General features: G+C 47.0%; 1 protein-coding gene across 3 annotated transcripts in view; it reads right to left on the reverse strand.

The window, feature by feature from the left end:
* The window catches only part of IL21R (interleukin 21 receptor), a 34,545-nt gene extending 16,592 nt beyond the window's left edge, over positions 1-17,953 (reverse strand). For 2 of the 3 annotated variants that reach the window (XM_047087383.1, XM_047087382.1), the window contains exon 1: positions 17,404-17,953. The gene's annotated coding sequence lies outside the window, so the exon portion shown is untranslated. The remainder of the gene's footprint in view (positions 1-17,403) is intronic. The other variant, XM_047087384.1, reaches the window with a different exon arrangement.
* Between the last annotated feature and the right edge of the window lie 4,575 nt (positions 17,954-22,528).

Consider the following 22,528-nt stretch of genomic DNA (forward strand, 5'->3'; position numbering starts at 1 on the left):
TCCGTGTGAAAATGAATCGTAGCTCCGCACCAACAAAGAAAGTGACCCCCCCCAAGCAAAATGCATGATGAAGATAAAATAAAATAAGCAGAAATTCATGTAAGACCATCTCTGCCACAAAAACACTGTGTAAAACAGCGCTCTCTCTATCGTTTAGGTGAACATACCTGTGTCCTGGCCGTATAAGGAAATTCAAGGGGACGATAAAAAAAACATCAAACTCTGAATAGTGTAGAAAAGGAGGGGATGGGATGGGGGGGCGGTGGTATCCAAATGTGTCAACAGTTTGGTGAAACCGAGCAAAGCTCCCATGGGTGTTGGCTCCATTATCTGATACACCTTTTTGTACGACCGAACTGTTTCATAAAAGTTCACATGTCAGTTAATCTCGTATTTGTAAAAATAAAACGTGAAGGGGGACTTCCATTTCTGGCTACGGTGGAGTAGCTGTTATCAGATGGAAGCCCTACAGTCGAGAACAGCTACTAAGCAAGAAAAAAACGTGAGAAGACACGAGAGACAGCAACCAAGTTAGAGAGTAGTTGAGAGGCCGGGGTTCCAGAGAGAGAGCAAAAAAAATGCATTGGGATCCTGCACGCAATTTCCCCTCAAATCATTTGCCAAGTCATTGCAAATGACCCAGCAGCAGAGAGAATCTGGCAAGAGGCCGAAAACCGAAGAAGAGATTTTGACAATTTCACAAGGCTGAGGGAAGTCTTGGAGTTCAGGGCCTGACAAGGAAGATGGGACCTGGTAAATACCCAGTTATTCGGGAAAGGGTATACCTTGGGAATAAGGAAAAGTCAGGACCTGTTGAGCTGTGACTGCATCCAAATGACCTGCCTGTCTGCTAGGAGAAAGTTAGGACCTATGTGGAAAAGGTTAGCTTCACTCAAAGCCTCTATATTTTTCATGCACAATGTCCAGCATTCAATTAAATTGACAAGGCAGACCAGGAAACAGTACCAAATGACCAAAAACCAAGAGGAAAATAGAAACGGACACAAGGGTGATTCAGAAAGTGGCATTATCTAACACGATTTAAAAGAACCCGGATGAGAATGTTCAAGAATTCCACCAGAAATCTAGAACCTATTTAAAAGTAGAAGCCCCAGAACTAAGAAAATTCAATTAATCACAATTTATAAGAATTGAATGAATTTAGCAACAGATTAGTAACATTAGAAGAGAGGATTGGTGAGCTGGAATGGAAAGCACTCAGACTGAAGCATGCAAAGAAAAAGAATGTTTAAGAATACAGAAAAGAGCAAAAGACACATATCCATTGCGAAAAGGTCCCACGTACATGGATTTAGAACATAGAGGAGACAGAACAAGTCGGAAGCAATAATAGAGACATTGGTTAAGAATTTTTCAAAAGTAGAAAAAGACATTAATCCAAAGATTTGAAAAGTCTTACAAACCTCAAGAAGGACAAATACAAAAACGATCAAACAAACAAACAAACAAAACCCACACTCTACACACATTATAGGAAAACTATTTAAAATTTTAAAGAAAAAGGGGCGCCTGGGTGGCGCAGTCGGTTAAGCGTCCGACTTCAGCCAGGTCACGATCTCGCGGTCCGGGAGTTCGAGCCCCGCGTCGGGCTCTGGGCTGATGGCTCAGAGCCTGGAGCCTGTTTCCGATTCTGTGTCTCCCTCTCTCTCTGCTCCTCCCCCGTTCATGCTCTGTCTCTCTCTGTCCCAAAATAAATAAAAACGTTGAAAAAAAAATTTAAAAAAAAAAATAAAATTTTAAAGAAAAATACATACTAAAAGCCAACTTAGAATTTTATATAAAAGAAAATCCTTTGCAAAAATAAGGCAAGCTCAATATGAAAAAAAAAAAAAAGATCTACTAAAATCCCACAGTTAACATTATACTTAATGGTGAAAAACTGAAAGCTTTTCCTGTAAGATCATAAACGAGACCAAGATGTCCACTCTCATGATTTCTATTAAACATTGTATGGGAAGTTCTAGCCAAGACAACCAGTCAAGAGAAAGAAATAAAAGTCATCTTGATTGGAAAAGAAGAAGTAAAGCATTTCTGTTTGCAGATGACATGATCTTGTATATACATTCTGAAGAATCCACACCAAAAAGCCAAAGTGAAACAAAACAAACAAACAAAAACTATTAGGGCTAATAAGTTTAGCAGGGTTGCAGGATACAAGATGAAAAACAGGAAACAACATGAAAAACCAATTGTATCTTTGTACAACAGGAATGAACAATCTGAATGTGTGATGAAGAAAGTAACTTCAGGGCTCCTGGGTGGCTCGGACTTTGGCTCAGGTCACGATCTCGTGGTTCGCGAGTTCGAGCCCTGGGTCGGGCTCAGTACTGACACGTCGGAGCCTGGAGCCTGCTTTGGATTCTGTGTCTCCCTCTCTCTCTGCCCCTCCCCTGTTCTGTCTCTCTCTCTTTCAACACTAAATATTGCATTTTTAAAAAAAAGAAAGTAATTTATTTCACTTACAATAATATCAAAAAGAATGAAATAGAAATTTAACAAAAGTGCAAGACTTGCACACCGAAAACTACTAAACATTGTTGAAAGAATGATAGAACACCCAAATAAATGGAAGGCTATCCCACGTTCATGCATTGGAAGACTCAGTATTGTTAAGATGACTTCTCCAAACGACCAACGGATTCAAAGTTATCCCTATAAAAAGCCCAGCTGGCTCTTTTGCAGAAGTTAAAAAGCTGATCTTAAAATTCATATGGAGACACGGAGGGCCAGCATAGACACAATAATCTTGAAACAGAAGAACAAAATTGAGGGACTCAGACTTCTCTATTTCAAAGCCTACTACAAGACTACACCAATCAACAGAGTATGATATTAACCTGTATATAGATCAATGGAATCGAATTCAAAGTCCAGGGAGAAACTTACACGTTTGTGTTCAAGTGATATTTGACAAGGGTACCAAGACAATTTGCTGGGGGAGAAATAGCCTTTGAAACCAACAGTGCTGGGACAATGGGACATCCACATGCAATAGCGTGAAATTGGACTCCCATCTCATACCATATACGAAAGCTAACTCAAAATGGATTGAAGACCGCGCTGTAAGAGGGAGAACTATTAAACTTTAAAAATAGAACACAGGCGGAACTCTTGGTGACCTTGATCACATAGTAGTTCCTTAGCTATGACCCCGAAAGCACAAGCATCAAAGAAAAAATAGATACATTGGACTACTTCAAAAGTTAAAACTTTTATGCATCAAAAGACACTAGCAATGGGGCGCCTGGGTGGCTCAGTCGGTTAGGCGTCCGACTTCGGCTCAGGTCATGATCTCACAGTCCGTGGGTTCGAGCCCCGCGTCGGGCTCTGTGCTGACCGCTCAGAGCCTGGAGCCTGCTTCGGATTCTGTGTCTCCCTCTCTCTCTGCCCCTCCCCCGTTCATGCTCTGTCTCTCTCTGTCTCAAAAATAAATAAACATTAAAAAAAAAAAAAAGACACTAGCAAGAAAGTGAAAAGGCAATATACAAAATGAGAAAAAAAAATTGGATTTTGTTTATGTGTATTTATTTTTTTTACAGTTTCTTTAGTTTTGAGAGAGAGACACAGAGAGAGGGAGTGGGGGAGGGGCAGAGAGAGCGGGGAGAGCAAGAATCCCAGGCAGGCTCCCCACTGTCAGCAAAGAGCCCGACGTGGGGCTTGAACTCACAAACCACGAGATCACGACCTGAGCCAAAACCAAGGGCTGGACGTTTAACTGACTGAGCCACCCAGGCGCCCCTGAGAAAAAATCTTTTTAAATTATATATTTGTTAGGGCTCTAGTATCAGGATATTTAAAGGGTTCTTACAACTCAAGATCTAAAAGATAACACAATTTTAAATTGTACAAAATATTTGAACGGACATTTCTCCAAAGAAGTTATACTCATGAGCAATGAACATATGAGAAGATGCTCATCATCATTAGTCATTAGGGAAACTCAAATAACACCCACTGGATGGCGATTTTAAAGACAGAAAAATTGAAAGTGGGGGAAAAAGATGTAGCGTTTTGGAATCCTTATACATTGCTCATGGGATTGTAAAATGATACATTTGCTGGGACGCCTAGGTAGCTCAGTCAGCTGGGTGTCCGACTTCAGTTCAGGTCCTGATCTCACAGTTCGTGAGTTCGAGCCCCACGTCGGGCTCTGTGCTGACAGCTCAGAGCCCGGAGCCTGCTTCCGATTCTGTGTCTCCCTCTCTCTCTGCCCCTCCCCTGCTTGCTCTCTGTCTCTGTCTCTCTCTCTCTCTCAAAAAATAAATAAACGTTAAAAAGATTTGAAAAAAATGGTACATTTGCCATAGAAAGCAGTTTAAAAGTTTCTCAAAAAGTTCATATGGGGTTACCACATGGCAAAGCAAACTGACTTCTAGGTACAGAGTAAAAAGAATTGAAAACATACGCCCATTAAAAAAAAACCTCTGTATCTGAATATTCACAACAGCATTATTCATAACAGTCCCAAACTTGAAGCAGCCCCAATGTCCATCAGTTGAAGGGACAAAGCATAGAATATCCATAGAACAGATTATTATCCAGCCATAAAGATGAATAAAGTAGTAATACATGCCTCAACACAGATGCATCTTGAAAATTTATACTGAGGTAAAGAAACCGGGCACAAAAAGCCACATATTGTATGACTCCATTTACATGACATTTCTAGAACAGGCAGATTCATAGAGCCAGGAAAGAGATTAGTGGTTGCCAGGGGCTGGAGCTTTGGAAGGAGAGGGAATGGCGGATGATGGCTAATGGGTATGGCTTTTTTTTTTCTTTGGGTGATGAAAATATTGTGTAGTTAGCAGGGCTGATGGTCGTACAACTTTGTGAATGTACTAACAGCCGCTTAATCGTACACTGTTAAAAAGTGAATAAATAAATCCGTGAATTAGATCTTAATTGCGATTTTTAAAAAACGTGAACCTTTAAAAATAAAGATATTTTTCAAAGCAAACCAAAGCAAAACACCTGAGAGAATTTGTCACTAATAGACCCTAACTTGTCACTGATAGGCTGATAAGGTCTTAGGAAGGTTAAACTTATGCAGAATTAAAACACATTACCATGATGCCCCAAAGGTAAGGAGTGAATAAAGTTAAAGGTTACTGTATTGTCTGGGAAATGATAAAAGGACCAACACAAAGTAGACTCAAAAAAAAAAATCAAATATGCATATTGTAATCTCTAAGATAAGCCCTAAAAAATTATGAAAGAAAATAGAAAAGAAACATATAATACTAATGTTTTAAATTTTATTCTTCCAAAAAAGGAAACAAAGAAGAAAAAAGGAATAAAGAATAGATAGACAAAAGGAAAACGAATAGATTTAATCCCAAACACGTCAGTACTTTCATCAAATGTAAGTGAACTAACCCTAGAATGAAAGACATAACTTCGTATCCAAACTTGACATTAAGGGGCACCTTGGTGGCTCAGTCAGTTGAGCATCTGACTCTTGATTTTAGCTCAGGTCATGATCCCAGGGTGATGGGATTGAGCCCCATGTTGGGCTCCCCAGTGAGCTTGGAGCCTGCTTAAGATTCCCTCTCTCTCCTTCTGCCCCTCTCCCCTGCTTGTGCTCCTTCTCGCTCTCTCTCTCTAAAATAAAAAATAAATAATAAAAATAAAATTTAACACCTTGACATTAAAAGAAAGTAAAATTTGGGGCGGCTGGGTGGCTCAGCCAGTTAGGCGACCGACTTCGGCTCAGGTCATGATCTCGCAGTTTGTGAGTTCGAGCCCCGCGTCGGGCTCTGTGCTGACAGCTCGGAGCCTGGAGCCTGCGTTGGATTCTGTGTCTCCCCCTCTCTCTCTCTGCCCCTCCCCTGCTCATGCTGTCTCTCTCTGTCTCTCAAAAGTAAATAAATGTTGGGGCTCCTGGGTGGCTCAGTCGGTTAAGCGGCCGACTTCGGCTCAGGTCATGATCTCGCGGTCCGTGGGTCTGACAAGCCTGTTTCAGATTCTGTGTCTCCCTCTCTCTGACCCTCCCCCGTTCATGCTTTGTTTCTCTCTGTCTCAAAAAATAAATAAACGTTAAAAAAAAATTTTTTAATAAATAAATAAATAAATATTTAAAAAATTTTTTAATAAAAAAAAGAAAGTAAAATTATAGGTCAATCATTCTCATAAATATACAGACAAAATATTAACAAATCAAAGGTAACGATATACACAAAATGTGTATATGTGTATATGTGATACACATCATTATCACATGAGGTTTATTTCAGGAATACAAGGTTAGGTTGACATTTGAAAGTCAGTAATCTATGTCATCACATTAGGAAAATAAAAAACAAAATGTGTATCATAATTTAATAGGTCCAGAAAACACATTTAAAAAATTGTAACACCCATTCGTGATTTTTTAAAACACTCTCAAAAAACCAGGAATAGAAGGAATCTTCTTTGATCTGATAAGGAGCGCACAGACATGCATGTGTGCATAATATACACAACCAACATCATGTGTAATGGTCAAATACTGAACATGATATACTTGAGGGCAGGAAAAAGACAAGTGTCTTATCCTGGAGGCCCCAGTCAATGCAGTAAGGCAAGAAAAATAAATAAATTTATAAAGATCAGAAAACTATAAAGAATAAAATGATATAAGGACTGAGCACTAGAAAAGTCCAGATACTTAACAAACTATTAGAATAATAATCATTGAACAAGGATACCGGATATGAGAACAATATAAAAAAAATCTACTGTATTTCTAAAGATCAACAAAATTGACAAACTTTTAGCTAGACTGACAAAAGTAAGAGAAGACTCAAGTAACTAAAATCAGAAAAGAAACAGAAGACATTATGACTGATGCCACACAAATAAAAAGGATTGTAAGAGAATACCACAAATAATTATACACCAACAAACTCAATAACGTAGAAGTGGATAAATTCTTAGAAACATACAACCTACCAACACTGAATTATGACGAAATAGAAAATCTGAACAGACCTATAAATAGTGAGGAGGTTGATTCAGTCACCAAAACTGTCACAGCAAAGAAAAGCCCAGGACCAGATGACTTCACTGGTAAATTCTACCAAACATTTTAAGAAGAATTAATGCCACTCCTTCTCAAACTCTTTTGAAACATTGAAGCTAAGAGAACAATTCCAAACTCATTTCATGAGGGCAGCATTATACCGATATCAAAGCCAGACAAAGAAAACTCCAAACCAATATCCCTGATGAATACTGATGCAAAACTCCTTGATAACATACTAATAAATGGAATCCAACAACATATTAAAATGACTATATGCCACAATCAAGTGGAATTTGTCCCTGGGATGCAAAGATGATTCAGTATACAAAAATACACCACATTAATAGAGCAAAAGACAAATCACATGATCATTTCAACTGATGCAGAAAAGGCGTTTGACAAAATTCAACATCTTTTCATGATAGAGACATTTAACAAACCAGAAACAGAAGGAAATTATCTCAACCCAAAAAAGGTCATATATGAAAGGCCACAGCTAACCTCTTACTCAGTGGTAGAAAATTGATAGATTTTCCTCTAAGGTCAGGAACAAAGCAAGAATGCCCATTCTCACCACTTCTATTTAATATAGAACTATAAGTCCTAGTCAAAACAATTAGGAAAAAAAAAGGCAGTCAAATTGGAAAGGAAGAAGTAAAATGATCTCTGTTCATAGCTGACATGACCTTATATAGAGAAAACTCTAAAGATTACACACACACACACACACACACATTAATTAACAAATACATTAACAAATTCATTAATTAACAAATTCACAAATTAATGAACAAATGATATAAAATCAACACTCAAAAATCAGTTGCATTTCTATAGGTTAACAATGAACAATTCAAAAGGAAATTAAAATAATATCATTAATAATAGCGTCAAAAACAATCAAATATTTGGGAAGAAATTTAACCAAGGAGGTGAAAGACTTGTACTCTAAAAACCACAAAACATTGCTAAAAGAAATGAAAAGAAAGCACAAATAAATGGAAAGACATCCCATGTTCATGGATTGGAAGACTTAATACTAAAAATGTCCACAGCAATCTACAGATTCAAGGCAGTTTCTGTAAAGATCCCAATGGCATGTTTTGCAGAAATAGGTAAAAAACCATCCTAAAATTCACATGGAATCTCGAAGGACTCTAAATAATCAAAGCAATCTTTGACAATGAAGAACATAGCTACAGACCTCACACTTCCTGATTTCAACATTTATTTTATTTTTGGGACAGAGAGAGACAGAGCATGAACGGGGGAGGGGCAGAGAGAGAGGGAGACACAGAATTGGAAACAGGCTCCAGGCTCTGAGCCATCAGCCCAGAGCCCGACGCGGGGCTCGAACTCACGGACCGCGAGATCGTGACCTGGTTGAAGTCGGACGCTTAACCGACTGCGCCACCCAGGCGCCCCCTGATTTCAAAACGTATTACCAAGCTACGGTAATCACTGTAGGTATAGACATAAAGGCAGACAGGCACATACTGCTGTATAGACAGACAAAGTAGGTATTGGCATAAAAGCAGGCATACAGATCAATGAAGCAAAATAGAGAACCCGGAAATAAACCTTTGCATACACGGCCAATGAAGAAAGGACTCTTTCTTTGAAGAACTCCTTCGGTGAAGAAGGACTCTTCAACAAATGGTGCTGGGAAACCTGAATATGAAGCATGGACTCTTCCCTCATACACAGAAATTAACTTAAAATGGATTAAAGACCTATAGGTAAGCCTTGAAACTATAAAACTTCTAGAAGAAAACATAAGGGAAAATTTCAGAACATTGGGCTTGGCAATGATTTCTTGGCTATGACACTGACGAGAAAGACGCAGACAGCAAAGCAAACGTAGACAAACAGGACCGCGTTAAAAGCCTCTGCGAAGCACAGGAAATAATCAATAAGGTGAAAGGACAACCTAGAGAATGATACCAAATATTTTGCAAACCATATACTGAATACATTCAGAATTATGAACTCCTACCATTCAGTAGCAAAACAAAACAAAACAGAGCAAATGGCCTGACTGAAAAATGACTAAAGGTCTTGCATAGATATTTCTCCAAAGAAGATTGAAAAACATGGCCAACAGGTGTATGAAAAGATGCTCAATATCATTCATCATCAGGGAAATGCAAATCAAAACCACAATGAGTTATTACTGCACGCCTATTAAGTTGGATACAATGTTGGTGAGAATGTGGAAAAACCGTAAGCCTTATGCCCTCTTTGTGGGATTAGTAAATGGTGCGGGCGTGACCGAAGACAGTGTGGAGGCTCCTCAAAAAATCGAACAGAGAACTACCATGTGATCAATCCAGCACCCCACTTCTGGGTAGGTATCCGAAAGAATTGAAAACAGAGTCTCAAAGGTACTTGCACACCAATGTTCACTGCAGCATTAGTCACAACAGTCAGGACCTGAAAGGCACCTAAGTTTACCAACTGATGAATGAATAAAGAAAATGTGCTACACACATACGATGGAATATCATTTAGCCTTAAAAAAGAAAGAAGGCTACAACGTGGACGAATGTTGAGGACATTACTCTAAAAGAAATAAGCCAACCACTAAAAGACGAACACTGCATGATTCCACTTATACGACAGATCTGAAGTCATCAGACTTGTAGAAACAGAAAGCAGAATGGTGGTTTTTCAGGGGAATGGGGGGGTGGTGGTGGGTAACGGGGAGTGGTTCAATGGGTATGAAGTTTCAGTTGTACAAGGTGAAAAAGTTTCAGAGATCGGTCATACAACAACACACATACGCTTAACAATACTGTCCTGTTCTGTATGGTCCCTGCAAAACTTGTTAAGAGGATACAAAACATGTTACTAGTTTATGAAGTCCACAGCTGGGATGCTCTGTCTTGCACTTATGACCTCAGCAGATGGGGGGGGGTGTCTGCAAACCCCCCTGCAAACCTTACAAGGTAAGAAACAAAAGAAAGCTACAAAACAAAGGTAAGAAGTCCCCAGCTGGGGACTGGGTTTGGTAGCTATTTCTTTCTATATCTGAAGCTCCAGTTTGAAAAAGCGTGTTAACAAAGTTAAGAAAGTGTGAAGAAGATCTGGTGTATTTCTATATACCAAGAGCAAGCATGATTAAAATGATACCATTTGCATCAGCATAAGAAATCAAATACTCTAATGAGCCCCAGTGAAAGACGTACAGGACCTCTACACAGACACCTACAAGATATTAGTTACATAAATTTTTAAAGGTATCAATAAATGGAGGGAGATACATGGTCACGAATTAGAAAATTAAGCAGTTTAAAGATGTCCATTCTCCCCTCGTTGGACTAAAGTTTCAAATGAAATCTCAAGTTTCAAGAAAATCCCCAGCAAGATTTCCTTTGGTGAAAATTGACAAGCCAGTGCTCAAATTTATACAGAAATGCAAAGACCTGAGAAGAGTTTAGAGAATCAAAAATAATGTGGTATTGTTGCAAAGGAAAAAAACCTTGCCAATGGAAAGGAATAGAGTCCAGAAATAGACTGGTGTTTATAGTCATTTGGTTTTCAAGAAAGGCACTACCGAAAAGTCACGGGAAAAGCATGATTAAAACAAACAAACAAAAAAGATGCTAGATCAATTGGATATTCACATGAGGAAAAATGAACCTTGACCTTCCACTTTATATCATACACAAAAACACATCCAGATATTTTGCAGACCTACTGTCAGAGGTGAAACAATAAAACTTCCACAAGGAGACAGAGGATAATATTTTCATGACCTTAGGGTCGATGACGCTTCCTAAACAGCACATAGAAAGCTCGAGCCATAAAGAAAAAGACTGATAAATTGAACCTCATTAAAATTAAGAATTTTTGTTCCCCAAAAGATTTCATTAAGAGGATGGAAAAGGGAAATGGGAAGAGATTATACCTGTATCTATACAATATAGGTTTCTTTGATATAATTATATATATAATTCATATATTTTATATAGTTACATATAATATGTAATATATATAAATTATAAAATGTTATATATCATTTTTATGTATCTGTGATATATATATAGCTTGTGTGTGTGTGTGTGTGTGTGTGTGTGTGTGTGTGTGTACACACACGTATAGATCTGTATCCGGAGTATGTAAAGAACTCCCACAAAACAATAAACAAGGGCACCTGGGTGGGTCAGTTGGTTAAGCGTCCGATCCTTGATTTCGGCTCAGGTCACGATCTCACCATTTGTGAGATCGAGCTCCACGTCTGTCTCTGCCCTGACAGTGCAAGAACCTGCTAGGGACTCTCTCTTCCCCCTCTCTCTACCTCTCCCCGGCTTGCTCTCTCTCCCTCAAAATAAATGAATACACATTTAAAAAAATTTATTTAGGGGCGCCTGGGTGACGCAGTCGGTTAAGCGTCCGACTTCAGCTCAGGGCACGATCTCGCGGTCCGTGAGTTCGAGCCCCGCGTCAGGCTCTGGGCTGATGGCTCGGAGCCTGGAGCCTGTTTCCCATTCCGTGTCTCCCTCTGTCTCTGCCCCTCCCCCGTTCATGCTCTGTCTCTCTCTGTCTCAAAAATAAATAAACGTTGAAAAAAAAATTTAAACACAACGATAAACAGCACAAAACTCCGTTTGGCAAGAAAGGAAAAGAGCTTAAAGAGACACTTCAGCAAAGAAGACCTTCCAAATGGCCAAGAAGCATAGTAAAAGTTGCTTGAAATCATGACTCATCATGCAAATTTACATCTCTGTGACACCACTACGTCAACCCGGAAAGGCTAAAATGAGAAAGGCAGACACCATGCCGCGTCTACGAAGGACGCAGTGTAACCCAAACTTCTCAACCTCCCCTCAGTCTTCTGGGGTGCGTGCCATTCTGCACGGCCACCCTGGGACGCTTCTGCTGAACAGAACCCCACTTCTAGACCGGGCATCGAAGAGAAACGTGTACACGCGCAGACGTGGGCCGGAGGGTCCCCGCAGCGGCATTCACAACCTCCCCAAACTGGAAAGAACCCAAGCTTTGGTTACCCCGTGTCTTTCCCTCACTGACGCTTCAGGAACGGGACTGTGGAGGGTCACAGGTCAGCCGTCATCTCCAGTGGGACTCAGGCGGGGATTGGGGCTGGAAAGTGAAAGGTAGGTGAGGAGTGTGGTAAAAGCAAAGTGGCCCGTTTCCCAGAGGGACCGAGGAGAAACGAGGTGGGTGAAAAGGGACTCCCCAGCCATGCCAGAAACAAGAGCCGACGGGTCGCCAGATGGGGAAGTGTCAAGACTGAGGGACTTCCCGAAAGGGAACATAGGCGAAAGGGCTCCCAGCTTACCCCTGGTCTTCAAGGACTTCTGCCCACCTGCCCTCCTGCCGGCCTCCTCCCTGATCTCTCCAGCACCCAGCTGTGGCCCTCCCAACCACGTCCCCGTTGCAACTGGATCATTCGGTGGCTCCCCATTGCCCTTCAGGGAAGACCCCAAATTTCTTAGCGCAGCATTCAACACATTTCGGGATCTGCCCCCTCCCCAACATTCGTTCCCTCTGGCCCCCGGCACCCATCCTGAGCTGCAGGTACCCCAGGCTCCCGACAGCTTCACCAACAGTCCCCATGCATCTGGCTTCCACACCTCTGCACGAGTTCTTTCAGCCACCGGAACGTTCTACCCTCCGGGGCGGACTGACAGCCTCCTACTCAGTCTTCAAAATCCAGTTCTCTTGTCACCTCCTCTGGCAGTCTCCCACCCCTCCAAAGAGTATGAGTCACTCCTTCCTCTGGGGTCCCTCCCTCCACCAGGGCACCCTGCTCGGGGTGCTTTCACGGACGTTCGCAGCAACAGGCAGGCAAGGACCGTGTGCCTCTTGGCTACCGCTGAACCACGCCAGGGGTGAACCGGTGCCCGACACGCAGTGGAGGCTCAAAACACTTGTGACACGGGCGGCCACGTGAAACGGTAATGGGTTTGGAGGCCCACCCTCAGAGCTAAAACCTACATAGACCGTGCACTCCTAAATGAATTGCTATTCTTTTCGACTCCGCTCTCTTAAATGTGGTGCCTGGAACATCTTTACGTAGTCGATAAGCGTAAAATCTCCAGTGCTCCCACTCTCCTCCTCCACCCCAGGGCCTTGGCACATGCCTCTGTCCAGAACGCTTTTCCTCGTGCTTCTCTGCTTCCTCATCCTCCGGTTTCAACTTCAGTGTCGCCTCCTCCAGGAGGCGATCGCCGCTGGCTGGTCTGGGTCTCCCCTGCGGTGCTCTGGGCCCCACATCCCTCTGTTTCCTTCTTCACGGTTGTAATATTAGGGTCAGGTCAGTAAACGCTTCTGTTTTTGTGTTTATGACCTGTCTCTGTCCCGGAGCATAAGCCCTGCCCCCACCCCCACCCCCACCCCCGGAGGCTGGGAAATCATCTGTTTTGTTCACCAAAGAAAGTATCCTTAGTGCGCAGAACGGGGCCGGGAACTCAGTGGGTGCTCGACAAGTAGCTGAGGAGTTGGCAAACGAACGAAAGAGGGTACGAGTTGCCGTGTCCAGTTACACGAGGAGCGAGGAGTGGGGCCGCAGGCAGCCCCCGAGACATCTGTTTCCCCATCAGCTTCATCACGGTGCCCAGGAACTTCCCTCCACCCTGAGCAACACCCTCAGCTCCCGGGGTCTGAGCAGTCACGACTGCTGTCATCGGATTAGTAACAAGGAACCTTCAGAGAGGGATGGCGGGGCGCCCAGGGTCATACAGAAAGTTCTTAGCCAAGCAGAGCGCTCAGGCTGGGGGAGGATCAGCCTGGTGGCCCTGGGGGACCCTGAGGCATATCCATTCCTTTCTCTGGGACTCAGTTTTCCTCATCCATAGAATGGGGCAGCGCCCTGGCCTGGCCGAGGTGGTGTGGGGTGGGCACACTGTAGGCGAGTGGGTAACGTCAGTTGTTTTTTCACAATTTTTTTTGTGTGTGCCAGTGGCAAGGGGTGGGTTGTGGGTGTCTGAGGACAGATGTCCCAGGACCCTGGGGTCATAGCTTAGGCAGTGGGAGCCGAACATGAGGGGAAGGTCCCGTCCCAACCTGTCAGTCTTCCTCTGTCTCCCAGCCGGGCCGGGATCCCGGTCCACGAAGCCTCTTTTAGCCTGAACGAGCTGTGCCTACTGCACAGCCTGGGCAACCGTTCACTCCAGCCGCCTTCCCGCCAGACCAGGAGAAAGAAGAGAGGTTTGCAGCTGCGGGGTGAGGGGTGGGGGCAGGGCTGGCAGCCTGCCTTCTGTCCGGCCCCCTGCTTGGCAGGCCCCCCCCCCCCCCACCAGGCTGCCCTGGCCAAAGTAGGCTGAGTGTCACGGATTCGTACAGGAGAAGCTTGGCAGGCCCTAGTCCCAACGTACACCATCAAGCCCCCTTGCAGATGAGGAAATAGAGGCCCAGAGAGGCCCAGTGCTTTGCCTATGGTCACACAGCGAGGAAGGACTGGGGCCTGAGCAGGGAGCCAGGTTGGGGTATTTGCCCCACCTCTCTGGGGACACTTCGGGTGGCCGGACCCTTCCTGGGGGCTGTGGGGACCAGCAGGCGAGGCCCCTTGCTGCAGGTGTCCTGGCCATCGGGGGGCATCAGCAGGGCCCCTGCCTGCACCCTGGGGAATATTCTCAGGTTGTTTCAGAAGTTCCAAGTTTACTCAGATCCTGCATATGAGCTGTCATCAAAAGTCCCTTTGGCCAGGCGCCCAGGCAAGGAGTGGGGGCGGTGGCACCTGTGAGCCAGGGGTGGGGGTGGGGCTCCTCTCCGCTCCCCCCCCCAGCCCCGCCTCCGCATTTCGGGGTGCCCTAGAGGGCAAGGGAGAAGGGGGCGAGGAAGGGGCCTCTCCTCGAAGTGTCTGTTCCCCCCTCTCTCCCCAGTTTCCTTCCCTCTGCTTGCGAATGACTCCCTGGGTGACCCTGAAAACCCTACCCCTCTCTGGGCCTCAGTTTCCCCAGCTGTGCAAGGGAGCGTAAAATCACCAGGCGAGCTATCGTTTATTGAGGGCTTAGTGTATGCCGGAAGGGACGCCGTGCGTTCTAGCGAATAACAAGGCAATTATTACCAGCCATCCCTAAGGTAAAGCGTAATTGCTACTATTTCTTGTGAACCACTGCTCATGGCGCTGGCCCTGTCTCCGCCACTGAATCCCCAGGACCTAGGACAGTGCCTGACGCCCCAGTGGGTGCTCAAAAACTACACATAGAATAAAACCTCACGACAAACCGGAAATGGATGTTAGAGACAGGGAAACGGAGGTTCAAGGGAGGTGAAGTGGTTTACTCAAGGTCACCCCAGAACTAGGGGGCGGAGCTGGGTCTCCACCCAGTCCTGGCCGCCTCCAAGGCCCCGGATCGCCCGCGGAGGTGTGTTGGCACGCGGGTCACGGGTCCCACAGCCCCCCACCTGACCACAGGGGGACCTCCCAGCCATCACTCCCGCCTGCAGGGATTCTGAAGGCACTGGCTCTCCTCCCTGCGTGGAGGATGCCTTCTTCCCTTCCTTCATTTATTTATCAGGCACCAGGGAGGGAAATGGTGCCTCCCCAAGCTTCTGGTGCCTTCCCTCTTTCCATCTCCTCTTGAACGGGCCTCCTCCACCTGCCCGCCCCCACTGCCCTCAAGCCTCTTGCGGTCCCCAGCCCCCACCCCCACCCTTCACTGGACAGGTGGGAGCCTAGGGCTCAGGCTTTGTCTCGTTCACCCCACGCCTCCGGGCCCTCGATTTTGTTCTTCTCCTAACACTCGGGCGCTTGGTTTCCTCCACTGCGGGGTGGCAAGGATCCAGACACCCTCCCAGGTTGTGAGGTGGGCAGGACCAGGGCTCCCTCGAGTCCACCATGGGGAGCGGGTCGTCAGGCCTGCCCCTCCCCTTCTCAGAAGGGTTCTCGAGACTATGAGCCTTGTTTTTATGCCATCCTGTCTGGCAGGTGTGGCCCCGCGGCCAAGCGGACCGGCGGCCCAAACCCAGCTCCGCGTCTCACGGCCACGTGGTCCTGGGGTCCTCGATCTCCTCATCTGTGAAATGGGCTGAATGGGCTCCAGGCCTCACCTGATGTTGTAAGGATAACGGGAGCCCCTCAAGTGCCAGCGGCGGGCTGAGCCCCGGCGCTCGGAGGACCAGAACCGCGGGGGCTGAGGGAAGCCGATCGCGGGTTCTCGAATGTGCCCCCCGCACCTTCCACCGCTCTTGGACCCTGGCCCTCCTCTGCCACGGGCCCCCCTTCCTGGTGGAACAAGCTGTCTTCCTGGGCGGATCTCCAACCGGCAACTTTCATATTTTTATGCCCCCCAATCTTCACAACTAGCCCCACGGGGATGGAGCTGCCTTCATCCCCATTTTAGAGATGAGAAAACTGAGGCTCCATGAGGTTGGAAGAAGCACAGAGACTTGCTCAAGTTCACCCAGCTAGGGAGTCGCATGGCCGGCTTTTGAACCCGCCAGGTTTTCCCCACTTGACCATGTGCTTCTAAACCCATGCTTTCCCCCCCGGGGGAATACAAATGTCCTCAGGGGGGCAGCCTGTGACTTTTGAATGCCCCCCGGCCCCGGGGCCGCTGCTCCCACTGCGCAGGCCGGCCGTTCCTTCTCGAAGTCCAGGGTTCCCACCAGAGGCCTCTCCCCACCCAGCTGCTCTGCCGGGAAGGTGTCCGCCTCCTCCTTCTTTTCCTCTCCTGTCCACATGTCAAACTTCAACCCGTGCCTCCAGACTCAGCCTCCCCGCGCCTCCCGGCTTCCCTCTCTTCCACGCACACAGGGCCCTTGGCCAATTGTCACCATCGGCCCATCCCCTGTGCTTTGGTGAGAAGGAGACAGCGTGGAGGACGGGGCCAGCCTCCGAGTCACCTGCCCGCCCTGCTCCACGCTGTTGAGTCTCCTTGGGAAAATCGCTCTACCCCTGGAGCCCCTGTTCTCTGTCTGTGAAATGGGCACAGAAATCCGTGTGGAGGGGTTACAGGACACAAAGACGCTAAAACCCAGAATCTGCCCCCAAAATCGACGCCCCTCCCCAGAGTGGGCTCCCTAGAAATGCCACACCATCACACCGTCACCCCCGTGCCCACCCCTGCCCTCCTCGGCTGCCGGGAACCACGGTGACTGTGGCATCCCCTTTGGTCTGGGACCGGCTTTCCTCCCGCAGCCCCGGCCTTTTGGAGCTGGTTTCCACAGACAGCTCATGGGGTCATCTCAGCCGTGTCCCAGCCTCCAGACCTCCAGGCCTCCTGCAGACGCACAAAAAGGCACTTTGGGCGTCCTGGGCTGGGCTGAACAGGAGACTCCAGCCCCAGCTCTGCCGGCCTCACTGTCCCCAGCTGTGAGGAGGGTGCGAAACCCCTCTGTGTCCTCCCACCTCGGGCAGAGAAGGCGCCAGACCCCCCCGCAGAGAACAGTGGCTGGAGCTGAGTTACCTGCTGTCCCAGCTTCTCCCTCAGGAATCCATTCTGTGTGCTCGGGGGGGAATCCAGTGGCCTTCCAGGGGTGGGGGCGCGGGACGGGAGTCAGAGGGAGCAGGCAGGTGTAGGGGGTGGGGATCCACAGCCTGTCCTGAGTCACCAGCCAGACAAGCCTACGACCTGTCACCGGGACGGATGGCCCCGGGCCCTAGGCAGGCAGGCCACACAGAGAGAGCCAGCCGGGGTCACAGGCAGTGGTCGGTCACATCCCAGGGAGGTCACACACGGACAGAGGACAGAGATCGACTGCACCAGGGAGAGACCCACAGCAGACCAGGGCTGGTCAGACAGGCAGACGGACAGACAGGGGAAGGGAAGTCGAGCAGACAGGCAGGTGGCCAGCGGGGCAGACGCAAAGAGAGACAAGCAGGCAGGCAGGCAGCCGTGTGGCTGTCAGTCACACTCAGGGAGGAGCAAACAGTCGGCCCCGGAGCCCATGGGTCACTCGGCAGAGCCCCATGGGTCTGTCAGAGCGCGGCTGCTGCCCTGCCGCGTGCACAGGGTGGGGAGGCAGGGGAGGATGTGGCGAGCAGCAGCTCTCCCCGCAGGCCCTGCCCACAGAGCAGCTGGCCCCTCCCTGAGGGAGTGAGAAAGAGGTGGGAGGGGGCCCGGCCCCTGGCAGAGCCCTCGCTCACCAAAGGTCACCTGCTAGGAAGACATTTGGGGCCACCAGGGTGATGGTGCCTCTTGCGGATGGGTGGTGTTACCCGCCCCCCCCAGGTCTCACGGTCATGACCTATGAGGCAGGCAGGGCCCGTGAGCCACTGCTTCTCACAGATGTGGCGACCGAGGCTCAGAGGGGTGTGGAGGTAGGTTAGCGGACCCAGCGGGCCCCGGTGGTCCTGAGAGCCCAACTCTGAGTTCAGAGAGAAAGTTGAGGGCCCAGGGCCAGAGACACCGCCCCCCCCCACCCCCGCAGTCCCATGCTTCACTCACGCACACCACCTGCCTGGCCCAGGACGAGGCTGCGTTTGGACCCCCCACCCCCACCCCAGGCAGACCCCTCTGACTTGCCTTCCTTTGAACCCAGCTTTCCACTGCAGGGTTGCAGGGAGCAGGACCCTGTCCCCAAGCCCTTCAGAAGACAGTCCCTCGGGCGTGTCACATCACCTCTCTGAATGCCTCTGAATGTCAAGCGGGGATGCCTAGCCCAGGGGAGACGGCAGCCATGAGGAACACATGAGAACTCAGGCAAAAAATAGAGAAAAGCAATTCTCAAGAGAGTTTTCTTTCATCTTGCGGACGAGCCGGGGGCCCATGAAAGGGTCAGACGTCTCTCCCTGAAAGAAGTTTAAGAAATCAGAGACAAAATCCAGCAGGCTCCTGCCCAGCAGCCTCACAGGGAGAGCCAGAGAACTTACCACAACCCCTACCATTACTCTCTTGCATTTTTTAGGCCCCTACACGATCTCAGATTGCTTCCCTTTTAGAGATGGAGCAAACAAGGCTCGGAGAAGTGAAATGTCACACAAGCTACGAAGTGTCATAGCCGGCGTTTGGACCCGGGGGGGTATCTGATTCCTAAGCCCGCACCAGGCGGTGACGACGAGTCTGAACCGGCACCAGATGCTATCAGGGTGGATGGGGGCTCCTTTGTGCTGTGTTGATGACACAGGTTGGCTTGGAAACACATGCCATCTGCCCCCCCAGCTGACTCATTTTTGGGAAACGATTTGCAGCTAACCCACATGACCGCTCCAAAGGAAAAGAGAAAGCATCTTACTATTTATTTCTTCTATTTTTTTTTTCTTTTTCTAGCTGTTTTTGAGGAACTTGGTACAAATTCCCCTGTGGTTGATCTGAAGGATGTTTGCCCTATAGAAATTCTCTTCCTCACTGCTGAAATATCTTGTGTTCTCTGGAGAACCCACGTTAGGAGGAAGCCAGATTTTCCTTTTCTCTCTCCTGATCTTCAGGGTGAGTTTTACGATGCCACGCATCAGTAATCTGAGTGGTTGAAAGATCAAGAAAAGGAATAGTGCACTGGACCTGATATTTGCTGAGAGTTGACTCTGTGCCAGGTTGTTTTGGGTTTTTCTTAAAGTAAGGTTGTTTTTTTGGTTTTTTTTTTTTTTTTTTTTTTAAAGTAATCTCTACACCTAGCGTGGGACTTGAACCCTCAACCCCAAGATCAAGAGCCACACGTTCCACTGACTGAGCCAGGCGGGCACCCCTGTGCCAGGGTTTTTAAGGACTTTAAAGATGTATCATCTCACTTAAAACTTATCGTCATTGTCCCTATTTTACAGGGAAGGAAAATGAGACTCGGAGAGGGTAAATGACTTGTCCAAGGTCACACAGCTGGTGAGTGGCAGAGTTGGGATGAGTGAGTGGCAGACTTCAGGCTCCTATGTTCTAGATCATTCACAGCACTGTTTCTGAACGTACGTTAACCCAAGGATATTTGATCTCTCCGGCCTGCCTCCCTTCTACCTGCCTGCCTGTCTGCCTCCCTAACCTTCTCTCCACCCACCCATTCACCCACCTACCTACTCATCCATCCTTCTAACCACCTGCCCACCCAGCCATCCATTCTCCCATCCCTGCCTTCTGGCCACCAATACTGAGCAAGCCCTTGGCTTTGAACTGGGGGTGCCCCGCAGAAATATTCACAAGCGACAATCCTCACGTGGCCTGTGTTCTAACAGGGAGAGACAGACAAAACGAAGTGATGGGCAAATGAAATGCAAACTGTACTAAGCGTCACAGAAAACTGATGAGAGGTCAAGGCATCAACTCAGCCGTAGGGGAAATATTTTAGGCGGAAGACACTGGACGTGCAAAGGCCCTGAGACAGGAAGGAATGTGGCCTGCTCCAGGAACACTGAGGTCAGTGGGGTGGAACAGAGCAAGGAAGCAAAGGCATACAAGGAGGCGGGCCACAGAAGTCACACACCCTGCACGCCGCCTAGGACCGTGCAGGACAGGAAGGAAGGTAGATTGGGTTCCAGGGGAAACTGGAAGACATCCGAGATTTTCATCAGAGGAGTGGCTTCATTCGATGAACCTTTTCAAAGGATTGCTCTGGCCATGACTTAGGGAGGGGATGGGGTGCAGCAGGGGCCATTTAACCCCTCATGTTTAAAAAGCAGATACTAGCCTGTTTCCGATTCTGTGTCTCCCTCTCTCTCTGCCCCTCCCCCGTTCATGCTCTGTCTCTCTCTGTCCCAAAAATAAATAAACGTTGAAAAAAAAAAAAAGGGGCGCCTGGGTGGCGCAGTCGGTTAAGCGTCCGACTTCAGCCAGGTCATGATCTCGCGGTCCGTGAGTTCGAGCCCCGCGTCGGGCTCTGGGCGGATGGCTCGGAGCCTGGAGCCTGTTTCCGATTCTGTGTCTCCCTCTCTCTCTGCCCCTCCCCCGTTCATGCTCTGTCTCTCTCTGTCCCAAAAATAAATAAACGTTGAAAAAATAAATAAATAAAAATAAATAAAATAAAAAGCAGATACTTTTTTTTGGAGGTGGAAATTGAACAGCTACCACGTCCCCTGGGGTGACCATGAGTCCCCTCAGAAACAGATGTGTGTTGAAGGAAGGTTCCCTGGGCGGAGGGAGGGCTTAGGGCCTGTCTCACAAGCGTGGCCCCCAAGGTCCGGAAGGAGAGTGTAATTGGATGTCTCAACATCACCCAACCCCCCCCCCCTAGTATTCAGAGCTGGTCAATGGAGAGGAAGTGGTTAAATTTACATTTCAGCCAGAGGCCTACCGGGGAAAAATAATTGAGACAACCCCCTTCAACTCATTTCCTCTTTTTTATTTTTATTTCAACAGCTTTATTAAGATACAACTTACCTAGCATCAATTCCAGCCATGGAACGTGCATAATTCAGTGATTTTTAGGTAAGTGGTGCAACCATCCCCACGACCCAAGTTTAGAACGTTCCCGAAAAAGATCCCTTGTACCTGCTGGCAAGCAATTCCATTGGCCCTCCCGGCCCAACCCATCTCCTTTCTCTCTTTGCTGATTCCCTTTTCCCTTGCTGGGTGTTTCATATATAAACTGAATCGCGTGTGTGTTCATTCATTTGTGTTGCTGAGTAATATTCCACTGCAATGATATTATTGTAACGTAATATAATGTAATAATAATGCAATGATGTACCCAATGGATCTGTCACATCCATTCATCAGCTGGTGGACATTTGGAATATGTTCACTTTGTCTTTATCCTAAATAATACTGCTGTGAACATCTCCATGCAAATCTTGGCACAGACATGCATTTTCAAACCTTTTGGGTGCACGACTGCCAGGATTGGATTGCTGGGTCTTAGGGTCATTCTATGTGTCATTCCCTGAAGAGCTAACGGTCTGTTTTCCAAAGCAGCTGCACCATTTTATATTGTCACCAGCAATGTACGAGAATTTCAGTTTGTCCACATGTTTGGCGACACTCTTATTTTCCTTTTTTTTTTTTTTTACTGTGGACATCCGAGTGGGTATGAGGTAGTATCTCACTGTGGTTTTGCTTTGCATTTCCTTAACAGCTAATGATGGTGAACATCTTTACATGGGTTGGGCACTCATTTGTTTATCTCCTTTGGAGAAATGTCTATTCAAGTCCTTTGCCCATTTTTTTTTTTTTTACATTGGGTTGTGCTATGGACAGAACGCCGTGTCACACAACCGGTCCTCCAATCATATGTTGAAATTCTAACCCCCAGTGTGATTGTAACAGGACATGGGGCCTCCGAGAGATGATTAGGTCATTAGACCAGAGCCCTCATAAATGGTGCCTTTATGAGTATCCTTATAAAAGAGACCCCAGAGAGATAACTCACCTTTCCTACCATGCGAGAACACAGTGGTCTCTGACCCAGGAAGCGGGCCTCACTAGACATCGAGTCTGCTGGAAACTTGATCTTGGACTTCCCAGTCTCCAGAACTAGGTGAAATAAATTTTCGTTGTTTATAAGCCACTTAATCAACTATATTTTGTCGTAGCACTCTGAATGGACCAAGACAGGTTGTCATTTTGTTGTTGAGTTGTAAGAGCTCTTTATATATTGTAGATACTATCAGATATATAATTTGCAAATATTTTCTCTCATTCTGTAGTTCCCCTTTTCACTTTCTTGATAATG

The sequence above is a fragment of the Lynx rufus genome, unplaced genomic scaffold, assembly GCF_022079265.1.
Source record: "Lynx rufus isolate CCGP_SWC_20201006 ecotype Redwood Valley unplaced genomic scaffold, mLynRuf1.p SCAF_23, whole genome shotgun sequence".
In the NCBI taxonomy this organism is placed as follows: Eukaryota; Metazoa; Chordata; class Mammalia; order Carnivora; family Felidae; genus Lynx; species Lynx rufus.